Below are 11,542 nucleotides of genomic sequence, written 5' to 3' on the forward strand. Positions count from 1 at the left end.
TTTTTTTTTTTTGCTTTTGTATGACTTTTTTCCCCTGAAAAATCTCATGTAGTTAATCTGATCTGTTAGTTTTTGTCACTAAGTATTTTTGAAGCTTTATAATTCATAAAGCGATCTTGTTATAAAATTACTTGTCAGAGTTTCCCTAAATGGAAAGATTAATGAGTTTAACTTGGTTTTCAGTAGATCACAACCTACGCCCAAAGTGTTGAGTGGTACTGCTACTCTGGGCACAATCGTTTTTAATTGTGATTTTTTGTATTTTCAATAGAGGGTGTCTCAAGAAAGACTATTTGTGTAACAATTTCAAGGTGTTACAGAAAGGCATCCTTGTGAAATAGGGAATGATTATCAAGGAATTTAAAGAAGTGTAATTCACAAAGTGGTTAAAAAATAGCACCTTGTTCAGCCTGAAGATTTGTGTGGAAGGCAGAAAGAACAAGCCTCCCTCTCCAGTGCCTTGGTCACACTGCTGAGGGCTAATTGCCTTCAGAGCTGCTTTAGTTCTTTTTATCCCCAACCACACCATCTAGTTCTCCCCCAGGAGCTGTTCCTCTGAGTTCTTCCTCAGTGCCAAATGCTTAATTGTTCCTAGATAATGGGCGAAATGTGCAAGGGTGAAACCTAAAATTTCTTTACTAAACACAACTATTCCTAGATTTTTTTTTTGTTCATTTTAGTTTTCTTAACCTACATTAAGGAGTACAACATAATGTTTGATATACTTATTCCCAGTGAAGTGGTTCTTATACTCATACTCAAGCAAATCAACATATTCATTTTCCCGCATAGTTACCCTTTAAATACAAGTATTTCTAATGGAATCTTTAGAATCTCACAAGTGGAGCCATTTTAGAAGGCAGCAAATTTCACCTGGTGAGCCGTGTGCATCACTGACAGCCGTTTCTCTCCCCTGTCTACTTTGTTTGAACTGCTTGTTCAGTATAAATTACCTTAGAAACACAGGCGCTTCTTTAGAATGATTTTAAAATTATAATTGCTTACAACAGGTATGCTGTCACACATCTACGCTGTGGAAACACCATTTACTGGGTACTTTGGTTTACTCTCAGGGCAACGTTTTTAAAAACTGCAAGTCATTAAGAATCATTTAAGGAAAAATGAAATACTAACCATTTGTCTTTGCTATCTTTACAGATCAAATAAGAAAATAGCAATTATCAGCACCAAGCTCCTTATGGAGAAACAGCACATGAAAAATTTTCTCAGCACTCTTCCTACAAGACGAGACCCAGAGTCACCTTGTGTTAGAAATCTTACTAGTATAGGACTCAACAGAAAATATATTCCCCAAATGCCCATCAGAATTCCTACTTCAAACCCACAGACTTCAAATAACTGCAAAAACTACTTGACTGAGGTTAGTTATATGACCGTTTCTCTTTTGGCTTTCATTTCTCTAATGTAATTCTTGTTTGTAATTTGGTGAAATACTGAGTTGTTCTGTTGACTTATGCATGTTAAGTAAAGATCATAATTAGCTATGTTAACACAAAAAGGAAATGGGAACTTTACATTTTTTAATTCCCCGGAGCTCTCATTTTCAAGAGATACCAATTTGCTAACTTTATTCAATACATGTGACTAAACTGACACATTTAAAATATCTTTAAAAGCTGCATTTAAGTTAGGTTTTAGAAATTGCATGTTATTGTCTGATAACTGACAATATACCTTGAGATGCTTTGACTTACTCTCTAATTAATTCTAGTTCAGTTGCGGTGCATACTACCATCCTTTTTTTTCTTTTCTTTTCTTTTTTTTGAATACAGTGTCTCACTCTCTTGTCCAGGCTGGAGTGTCGTGGCACCATCTTCGCTCACTGCAACCTCCACCTCCCAGGTTCAAGCGATTTTCCTGCCTCAGCCTCCCAAGTAGCTGAGACTACAGGCGCCCACCATTACACTCAGCTAATGTTTGTGTTTTCAGTAGAGAAAGGGTTTCACCCTCTTGGCCAGGCTGTTCTTGAACTCCTGACCTTGTCATCTACCTGCCTCAGTGTCCCAAAATGCTGGGATTACAGGCATGAGCTACTGTGCCGAGCCCATGTCACTTTTAAAGTTTGTTTGCAGCAGACACCACGGTGACTCATGCCTGTAATCCCAGCACTTTTGGAGGCTGAGGCAGGGGTGTCACGAGGTCAGAAGTTCAAGACCAGCCTGGCCAAGATGGTGAAACCCCGTCTCTACTAAATGTACAAAAAAAATTAGCCGGGTGGGGGGTGGGCACCTGTAATCCCAGCTACTAGGGAGTCTGAGGCAGAGAATTGCTTAAACCCAGGAGGCAGAGGTTGCAGTGAGTCGAGATCACACCACTGCACTCTAGCCTGGGTGACAGGGCAAGACTCCCATCTTGAAAATAAAAATGTTTAAAAAAAGTTTGTTTGCACCATCTCAACTCTTCCCACCCATAATCACAACTGAATGATTGGCATCCAAACACTTTACCACATATGGATGTTTATTATTTAGTAGAATCCAATTTAATTGCATTTTATGAATTAAACAAAACCCTAAAATGTTAATTTCATTTTTTATGTTAAAAGCTTTGTGCTTGGCCAGGCACAGTGGCTCAGACTTGTAGTCCCAAGGCCTACAAGTTTGGGAGGCTGAGACAGGTGGAACACCTGAGGTCAGGTGATTGAGACCAGCCTGGCCAACATGATGAAACCTGTCTCTACTAAAAATACGAAAATTAGCAAGGCATGTTGGCAGGCATGTGTAATCTCAGATACTCGGGAGACTGAGGCAGGAGAATCACTTGAACCCAGGAGACAGAGGTTGCAGTAAGCCAAGATCATACCACTGCACTGTGGCCTGGGTGATGGAGACTATCTCAAAAAAAAAAAAAAAAAAGTTTGTGCCTTTCTTACATATGAGTACATCCTCTGACTATAAAAATCCTGGAAGAAATCCTAGGAAAGGCTCTCCTGGATATCATGCTTGTCAATTAATTTATGGCTGACTCCTGAAAAGCAACTTCAAGAATAACAAAATTGACAAGTGTGATCTAATTAAGCTAAAGGGCTTCTGCACAGCATGAGAAACTGTCACTGGATTAAACAGACAGCCTAAATAATGGAAGAAAATATTCACAAACTATGGATACAGCAAATGCCTATCATCCAGAATCCATAAGAAACCTAAACAAATCAACAAGCAAAAAATAAATAACACCATTAAAACTGGGCAAAGGACGTGAACAGACACTTCACAAAATAACACATGTAAGTGGCCAACAAACACATTGACAAATGCTTACCATTGCTAATCATCAGAGAATTGCCAAATAAAACATCAGTGAGATACCATCTCACACCACTCAGAATGACTTTTGTTAAAAAGTAAAAACATATACATAAATATATATATATACACATACAAATATATATACACATACAAATATATATATATATGTTGGGGAGGCTGTGGAGGAAAGGAAATACACACTGCTGGTGGCAATATAAATTAGTTCAGCTGCTATGGAAAGCAGTTTGGAAATTAAGTACTAAGAATGACCATTGGATGAAGCAACACCATTACTATACTAGGGGTATACCTAAAGGACAATAAATCATTGTAACATAAAGATGCATGAACATGTGTGTTCATTGCAGCACTATTCAAAATAGCAAAGACATGGAGTCAATCCAGGTGCATCCAAGGTAGATTGAAAATCCAAGCTAGATTGGAGAATTCCATATATACAATAGAATACTTTGCAGCCATGAAAAGAACAAAATCAGGTCCTTTACAGCAACGTGGATACGGCTGGAATCCACTACCCTAATCAAACAAACACAGAAACAGCCTGCTTTCACTCATGTCGGAGCTACACATTGGGTGCACATTATCATAAACATGGGAATAATAGACACTGAGAAATAAGAACGGGAAGGGACAGAGTGGGCCAGGGTTGAAAAATTACTTATTGGGTCGTATGCTCATTACCTGTGTGATGGGTTCAATTATACTCCAAATCTTGGCATGCCTCAAAATACCTTTGGAAAAAACCTCCACAGGAACCGCCTTAATTGAGAATACAAACTAGAAAAAAAAAAAGAAAAAGAAAAATTTACCATAAAAAAAGTTTAGTGTAAGTAGAGAATAGAAATCTCTTTTTAAGATAAAATTTATTGGAGTAAAAAAATGGATTAAACTTTTATAAAGGGCAGAGTTTTGCTAAAAATTTCAAAGTAATGCATTCATTGTAAAAGATGACTTTAATTTTTTTTTTCTTTTTTGAGACAGGGTCTCACTCTGTTGCCAGTCTGGAGTGTAATGGTGCAATATTGGCTCACTGCAACCTCCAACCCCTGGCTTCAAGAAATTTTCCTGTCTTAGCCTCCCAAGTAGCTGGGACTACAGGTTTGTGCCAACACGCCCAGCTCATTTTTGTATTTTTAGTAGAGACCAGGTTTCCTCATGTTGGCCAGGATGGTCTTGATCACCTGACCTCGTGATCTTCCCGCCTTGGCCTCTCCAAGTGTTGGGATTCCAGGCATGAGCCACCAGGCCTGGCCATTGCTTAACCTTTGTACTAATAAACACCACCTTTCTAAAATCATGTATATGCAATAGACCAATATTAACTGTATTTTTGTCCGATTACTCTAAGCAGCATTACACAGATACATGCTCTGTTATCTAAATTAAAATACATAGAAAATTTACTTTATGTATGTGATTATTTTTCTTTTGAAGCAAACTTCAAGTTATATCTAGTCACTAAAAATACTAAAGGCCACAATTTGTAAGTGATATATTATTTTCATGATAATGTTTCTTGTTTAACTTAAATATTATTATTATTTTCACTTATTTTAGATGGAGCCGGACTGTTAGAACAAATAATTAGAGAAACAAAGAAAAGTATGTTGCCAAAATTTATTCCTTAAATTTAGGTTTATTTTAGAAATAAAATGTAAATAACAAATGGCATTCCTTTTCATTGTTGGGTTAGTAGATAGCACGGTAAGTATTTTTTTCTTACACACATCTAATGAAAGATGTGAAAACAAAAACTTTCACAGAGAAGACTGTCCTTGTGCACCATAAATTCATCACATCCCATAGCTTAAAAAATTCACAAGAAGTCTATGCATCTCTTTTTCACTGGCTCTACGCTTTCTTAAGTTTTGCCATCCTCATGGAACTGTCAGCCAGCACCCTGAAACGATTCTCAGAAAACAAAGGCATCATCAAGTTCTCAGGGTTTTGGTAGAGATTGAAGGCCAACAGACCTCAGACTCATTCAGAAATACTTAGCTGAGCAATAACCCTTCATAAGCAGTCACTTGACAGGTGACAGTTTAAATCTCCTGTCATTTACTGTGTCATTGGCTTACATCTGTTCTCAGGAAAAGTTCCAACTTTTTCACCATGAAATAAAAACACCCACGTCAATGTGATTCCTGTCAAGTTACTCAGCCTTGTCTCTCACCACTTACTGCCCTCTGCCCTTTGCTCTAGCGCCAAACTGGACAGAGCGGGACTCTGCAGGGCTCTACCTCACCTCAGGCTCTTTGCCTGCACCTCTTCCCTCTCTCTGATGAGCTTTTCCTTGTCCTTCAGGTATCAACCTATATTATCTCCTCCACCAGAAAGCCCATGATATTGACATAAAAGTGGGATAGATGACCCTTCTGTGTGCCCTGCTGTATACCTCTCATGTATCCATGACTCTATATGGACATTATCTTGTCTGTTTTTTTAGGGTATAGCATATGACTGTTGGGAGGTGGACCATACCATCTTTATCTTGAAATTCCAGTGCTGGTTCTAGAATCTTAGCACGTGTCTGTTGAGTAGATGAATGAAGAATGAAAAACCTCTGATATTTAAACACAATTAGAGTTAATGCCATGTGTAAATTATTTAATAGTAATTTTGTATTGTAAATGTACATACATATTTCTCATTCTTATTAACTCTGATAAAGTTCTCAACTCTTTAGTTTTTAAAATCACACTGAGTTAACCGAAGTGTTTTAGGTAAAGAACATAATTCTTTGTTTTTCTTTCCGGCTGTTGCTGTGTTGGACACTTGCACTCATCTACTTTCTTCTACGGAATCCACTGGTAAGCCACATCTAATCAAGAGAATATTTAACCATAAAATCTTAAGGACAAATTTTATGATTTAAAAGATTATAAAAGTTTATTACTGGGCTATTTACACAACATTTTAATTGTTTCTCATAAAATATACAACATCACATTCTTTACTGAAGTAGGATATTTTTGTATCATATGTATGAAGATAATTTGTAGGGTATTTTAAATGATGTCTTTCAGTCTTCTTCAGTTAAGTGGATCTTGCAGATGAAAACCAGTATTATTGAGTTTGGCATACTCAAATTGCCCAAATGTCAGCTGTTTAAACAGCCAAACAACCAAGTCATCATTGATTCTTTAGTAAAGATCTTCGAAGACTTATTTGCATGTCACAGTTTTTATTACTTAGGAGACCTAAGGAGTACCTACCAGTATTGTCCAGGCTAATGTTATGATTTTCTTTTTGTCGTTGAACCGTATTTTGTGTGGAGATGATCTGAGGCTCTGTAAATATCTGGTTACTCCTCAAAACACACTGGATTTGGCATTGCATGGATGACTTGTGTTTGAACAATTATTACTCCAATGGTTGCCAGGTGATTATTTTCTGATTCTCTTCTTTGTTCTGCATGGAGAAATAAAACTGATAAATAAGGGAGAAGGGAAAGCTCGTGATTCTGGTGCTCCAATTCCCCAAAATTAGGAGAGTGGTAGACATTCCAAGCTGACTTTGTGTCTTTTTGATTTGTGCCCATTACTCTGTCAGCACTTTTTTACTTTCTGGCACAAGATGTTCTAAGATAATCTTGTATTTTCTCTGTCTCAGCCCTGGAATGTCATTTTTCTTAGAAGTAGAGGTGGAGCCACTGAGGAAGCACAGGCGAGCCCTCCCCAGCATGTGCTCACTGGTCCCCAACAGAAGAACAGCTGCTGCATCCACTGAGGTACCAAGAAACTAGCAAAGGGCCTTCTGGCTGTCTGGGGACAGTCCTCATGTGGTCCCTGGCTCAGCTTCAAGGATTCTGGGTTAGTCTCCCTGCAGCCTCTGTGCTGTGTCTCTAGATCGGGCTCTGCGGGAAGGGCCCTGGGAGACTCAGCAGCACAGGGTCTCTCGTCTGACAAATGTCCCTCCCTTCCTCCCACTCTGACACTCAGGAATAGGGTAGATGGGGTTTCCAGGCTGTGCCAGGCCACCTCACTGTCTCCTTTGAGATGAACCCTGAGGGCCTTGGGGGATGAGTGTGCAGCTGGCTACCTGGAGCCTGAGGCTGACTGTCTCTCCCTGTGTCTTGGAGGAGAGGCCTTGTCCCAAGAAAAACCCCAGGGCCTGACCTCTGGGCATACATGCAGGGAGGGAGGGTCTGTGGGCTTAGGGGGAGCATTGTAATGAGACTTTAAGCTGTACTGCTCAGGGCCCGGGTGAGTAGACCATGGTCAGAAATGACCTGGTCATTAGGACCTAGTCAGTTGGTACCTGATCAGCAGGGGCCTGGTTAGTGGTGTCCTCCTCAGTAAAGTTCTCATCAGTGGGGACCTGGCGACCCAGTCATTGGAAGCCTGGTCAGTGGGGACCTGGTCAGTGGGGGTCTTATTAGTGGAGCCTGATTGGTTGGAACATAAACAATGAAAAACTGGTTGGTGGGGTCTATACAGTATACCAGGGGCCTGGTCAGTGTGGGGCCTTAGTGGCTTGGAGCCTGGTCAGTGAGGGCCTGGTCAGAGGGGACTCGTTCAGCTGGGGACTGATCCATGGAGATTTGTTCAGTGAGGGATGGGGGAGCGGCAACCTGGGAAATTGTGGTCTTGTCAGTGGGAACCTGGGCAGTGGGGACCAGGTCAGTGGGAAATTGGTCAGTGGGGTCTGGCCCATGAGGCCTACTAAGTGTGAGCCTGGTTAGGAAGACATGGTCAGTTGGGACTTGGTCAGTGGGACCTGGTCAATGGAGGAGTGGGCATTAGGGGCCTCGTCAGTAGGGATCTGGTCAGGGGCGGCTGGTCAGTAGGAACGTGGCCAGCTGGCCACTGTGTGACCTCAGGCAGAGGGTCTGTCTGTGGAGTCTCCTTGCCTCCATCTGCAGGGAAGGTGACTCAGGTCACCCTGGCGGGTGGCTGGTAAAAGAAGATGAAAAGATGTGTTGAATCCAGCACTGCTTGGCAGACCTACAACTTTACACAGGACCTGTGTTCCACCTAGAGAGGGTGCCAGCCCTCTCTGCTCTACCTGGTTCCTCTCCTCTGTCTGCATCCCCAGGACCACCATGGATGGGGAGGAAAGAGATTGGGGAGCACCTGTAGAGGCTCTAATCCTGGCCACGGACTTTGGTGGTGACAGTGGTGAGACCTGAGTGCTCCCCTGCGTGCAGAAGCTAGGCCTGGCCAGAGAAGCAAGACAAACACACACATACGCACACACACACAGGCACACACACATGCACAAACACACTGCATGCACACATGTCAGTTCAGGGGATAGAGGACACTGACTCTGGGCCCTCTTGACCCAAGCAGGCTCCAGTTGTGCTGGGTTGTGTCACCCCACGATGTCACTGTTGCTGAGCCCCCATCGCCTCTGTGTTGTGGAGCAGTTAGAGACACACAGCATGTCTGTGAGTGGCTCTGCGTGAAGGACCGTTTCCTAGGTGAGAGGTGCATCTCAGCACAGCTGACTGATCAGACTCAGGTGAGTGGGACACGCTCTCTTCTCTTCCTCCTGCCTTGGGGACAGTCACTATCAGGTGGGTGGTTTTGGCCTCTCGGCAGCTACTGAGGATAAACCCTAAACATTCACTGAATGCTTGTTCTGTGCTGACAGTCATCTCATTCATCCTCACAGCAATTCCATTCTGAATCTCCTCTGGACACCTCCAGGACCACCAGGACAACCCCATCAGGGCCCTGTCACCAGGCTCAGTCTCGCTCCATGATAACCAAGACGCAGGTCCAGAGACCAGCGCCCTGCATGGTGCCTGCATGTGACTCCCCTTGGTGGGTAGTGACCAGCACATCATGGAAGAAGCCAGGGCAGCGTGCGGCCAGCTGCCCTGCAGCCCCAGATGACTCCTGGGCCTTGGGAAGTCATTCTTAAAGGGGAAGCTGGTCACTCTGAGGTCCCTGGAAGGAAGGGTGAATGTGTCATCCCAACAACCCTGGCAGCCAGCAGCATGCCATACATCTTCTCACCCAAACTTTGTGACAGAGGCCACCTTCTAGGGCACAAGTCCCATACCTAAAGGGTCCTCAGTCAGGCCTCATTCTGAGCCCTGGGATGGGAGAGGCACCATGCACCCCCCTGCAGCAGCCAGGATTACCACCCAGGGGACTCATCCTTCTGTGGCCCTGGCCAGACTTAGAATTTGGCCCAAGACAAGACAAGCTCAGTCAGAGCAGCTTGTCAGTACCCAGGGCCTATGTATGCCAGGCATGGCCAAGCTGGCTCAAAGAGCAACCAGCCACCTCTGCAAGGGTGTGCCAGGAGCAGGTGGACCAGCCACCAACCTCACCCACTCAAGACAACAGGGATGACCAGGTTCCCACACCCTGAGTGACCACCACCTGCCAGCTGATGAAGTGGAGGCCTGAGGAAAAGCAGATGGCACTGGGGCCCTACTTCCAGGGCAGAATAACTGATTGACCCTGACTGGCAGTGAGTGAGTTGGGGACTCTTCCACCTGCTCCTGGCACACCCTTGCAGAGGTGGCTGGTTGCTCTTTGAGCCAGCTTGGCCTTGCCTGGCATGCACAGGCCTCAGTGCAACAACTGTGCTGCTAATGGAGCCACAGAGAGGATATGAGCAGCAGGCTCAGGAGCAGGCTGTGCGCTGCCTTTGGGGCTCCAGTCCATGCATCAGGGCTCCTACAGCACTGTGGGCTTCTTGGGTGCCAAGAGGCAGACCACAGGCCATCTTGAGGAGGACTCTGGTAAGAGCTTCCTTGTGTATGTGGATGATGTCCAGGATGTTGGCCTGGTGTCCCTGAGGCAGCACTAACAGGTCCATGACTGGGTCCAGGTCCTACCTGGGCTGATTGGCGAAGATCTCCCTGGCAGCGTTGAAGGCATCGGTGGTGAAGTGGCATCTATGTTCAAGTTCAGAAAGGGCCCAGTCTGGTGGATGAACCACATGGCCAGCTTCTGGGTGAGGGCACAGTGCCACATTATTTGTCACTTCCTGATGTGCCCCACCAGCACTGAAGAGACAGCCTGGAGACAGGGCAAGGGGAAGGCTGAGTAGGATGAGATGGTGAGTTCCAGATTCTTCCTGTCCCTGAGCCCACCCCGAGTGACCGTCAAACTTTAGGAATGGGAGAGCAAGATTGACAGCTTCAAGTGCTTCACCAAGAAGATGGACAGCAGGGCACTCAGCTCAACTTCACAGCCAGTGAGTTGACATGCAGGCAGATGATGGTGACAGGCTTCAAGAAAGAGCATCAGATGGCAGCCAGTACTTCAGCCTCAGCCAGGCATTGGAGTCAGACCAGGCCATCCACTTCACCATAGAGGCCTTCCACACTGTCAGTGAGCTCTTTGCCAGTCAGCCCAGGCAGGACCTGGACCCAGTCATGGACCTGTTAGTGCTGTCTCAGGGACACCAGACCAACATCCTGGACATCATCCACATGCACAAGGCCGCTCTTACCAAAGTCACGGAGAGCCGGCAATATGTGGCAGAAGTGAAGACAGAGGTGCAGAGGCTGATGACGTCAGAATCACAGGAACAGGATTTCTTTGGCCACTTTGGCTGAAATTCACCACTTTCATCCAATTCGAGTAAGAGACATGGACTCACAGGTGCTGCATTTCTTGCAACAAGAGATACTGTTTTTTCAAAAAGTCACCCAGGAATTGATAGTGTTGAATGACTAAATACTCGATCGTGGACTGTTTCCAGTTCAAGGATTCATTCTACAGAGAATAATAACATTAGAGCAAAGAGCTAGTGCCAGCTATCGGTGGTAGCACAAGGACGGTTTTGTGATCAACTGAAATCTAACTGAATACAGAATTGTGTAGGAAACAGTTAATATGATGACAGAATAGAAACAGTAGCAAACGTGAATTAAATCATGCTATGAATGCCTAAACTACCATTGTAACTTTTAGAAGAATGATAATACCACTTTACGGCTTTTCGAAGTATGAATATTTTAGTGTATGTGCTATAGGCCTCAAATCCTATAAAGAATCTCCAAGAAGTTGGCTGGATAAAGCCTGCTGTGGATATCTTTATACTCAAAGATTGATGATGTAATTTGAATGTTTGTCCCCACCAAGTCTCCTGTTGAATTATATTTCCTATTGTGGAAGGTGGATCCTGGTATAAGGTGATTGAAGTATGAAACAAATTTCTCGTGAATGGTTCAGCACATCCTCACAATCATGAGTGACTTCTCATGAGATCTAGTCACTGAAAACTCTACGTCACCTCCCTACTCTCCGTGTTTTCCTCTTGCCATGTGAGACAACTTACTC

General features: G+C 43.8%; 1 long non-coding RNA gene across 1 annotated transcript in view; it reads left to right on the forward strand.

Annotated features, from left to right (window-relative positions):
• LOC105501657 overlaps window positions 1-8,756 on the forward strand; it is a 15,634-nt gene extending 6,878 nt beyond the window's left edge. Inside the window, exons 2-4 of the long non-coding RNA XR_001000218.1 lie at window positions 1,159-1,381; window positions 6,903-7,020; window positions 8,585-8,756. This is a non-coding gene — a long non-coding RNA (uncharacterized LOC105501657). The remainder of the gene's footprint in view (window positions 1-1,158; window positions 1,382-6,902; window positions 7,021-8,584) is intronic.
• The last annotated feature ends 2,786 nt before the right edge of the window (window positions 8,757-11,542 follow it).

The sequence above is a fragment of the Colobus angolensis genome, unplaced genomic scaffold, assembly GCF_000951035.1.
Source record: "Colobus angolensis palliatus isolate OR3802 unplaced genomic scaffold, Cang.pa_1.0 Scaffold734, whole genome shotgun sequence".
Classification (NCBI taxonomy): domain Eukaryota; kingdom Metazoa; phylum Chordata; class Mammalia; order Primates; family Cercopithecidae; genus Colobus; species Colobus angolensis.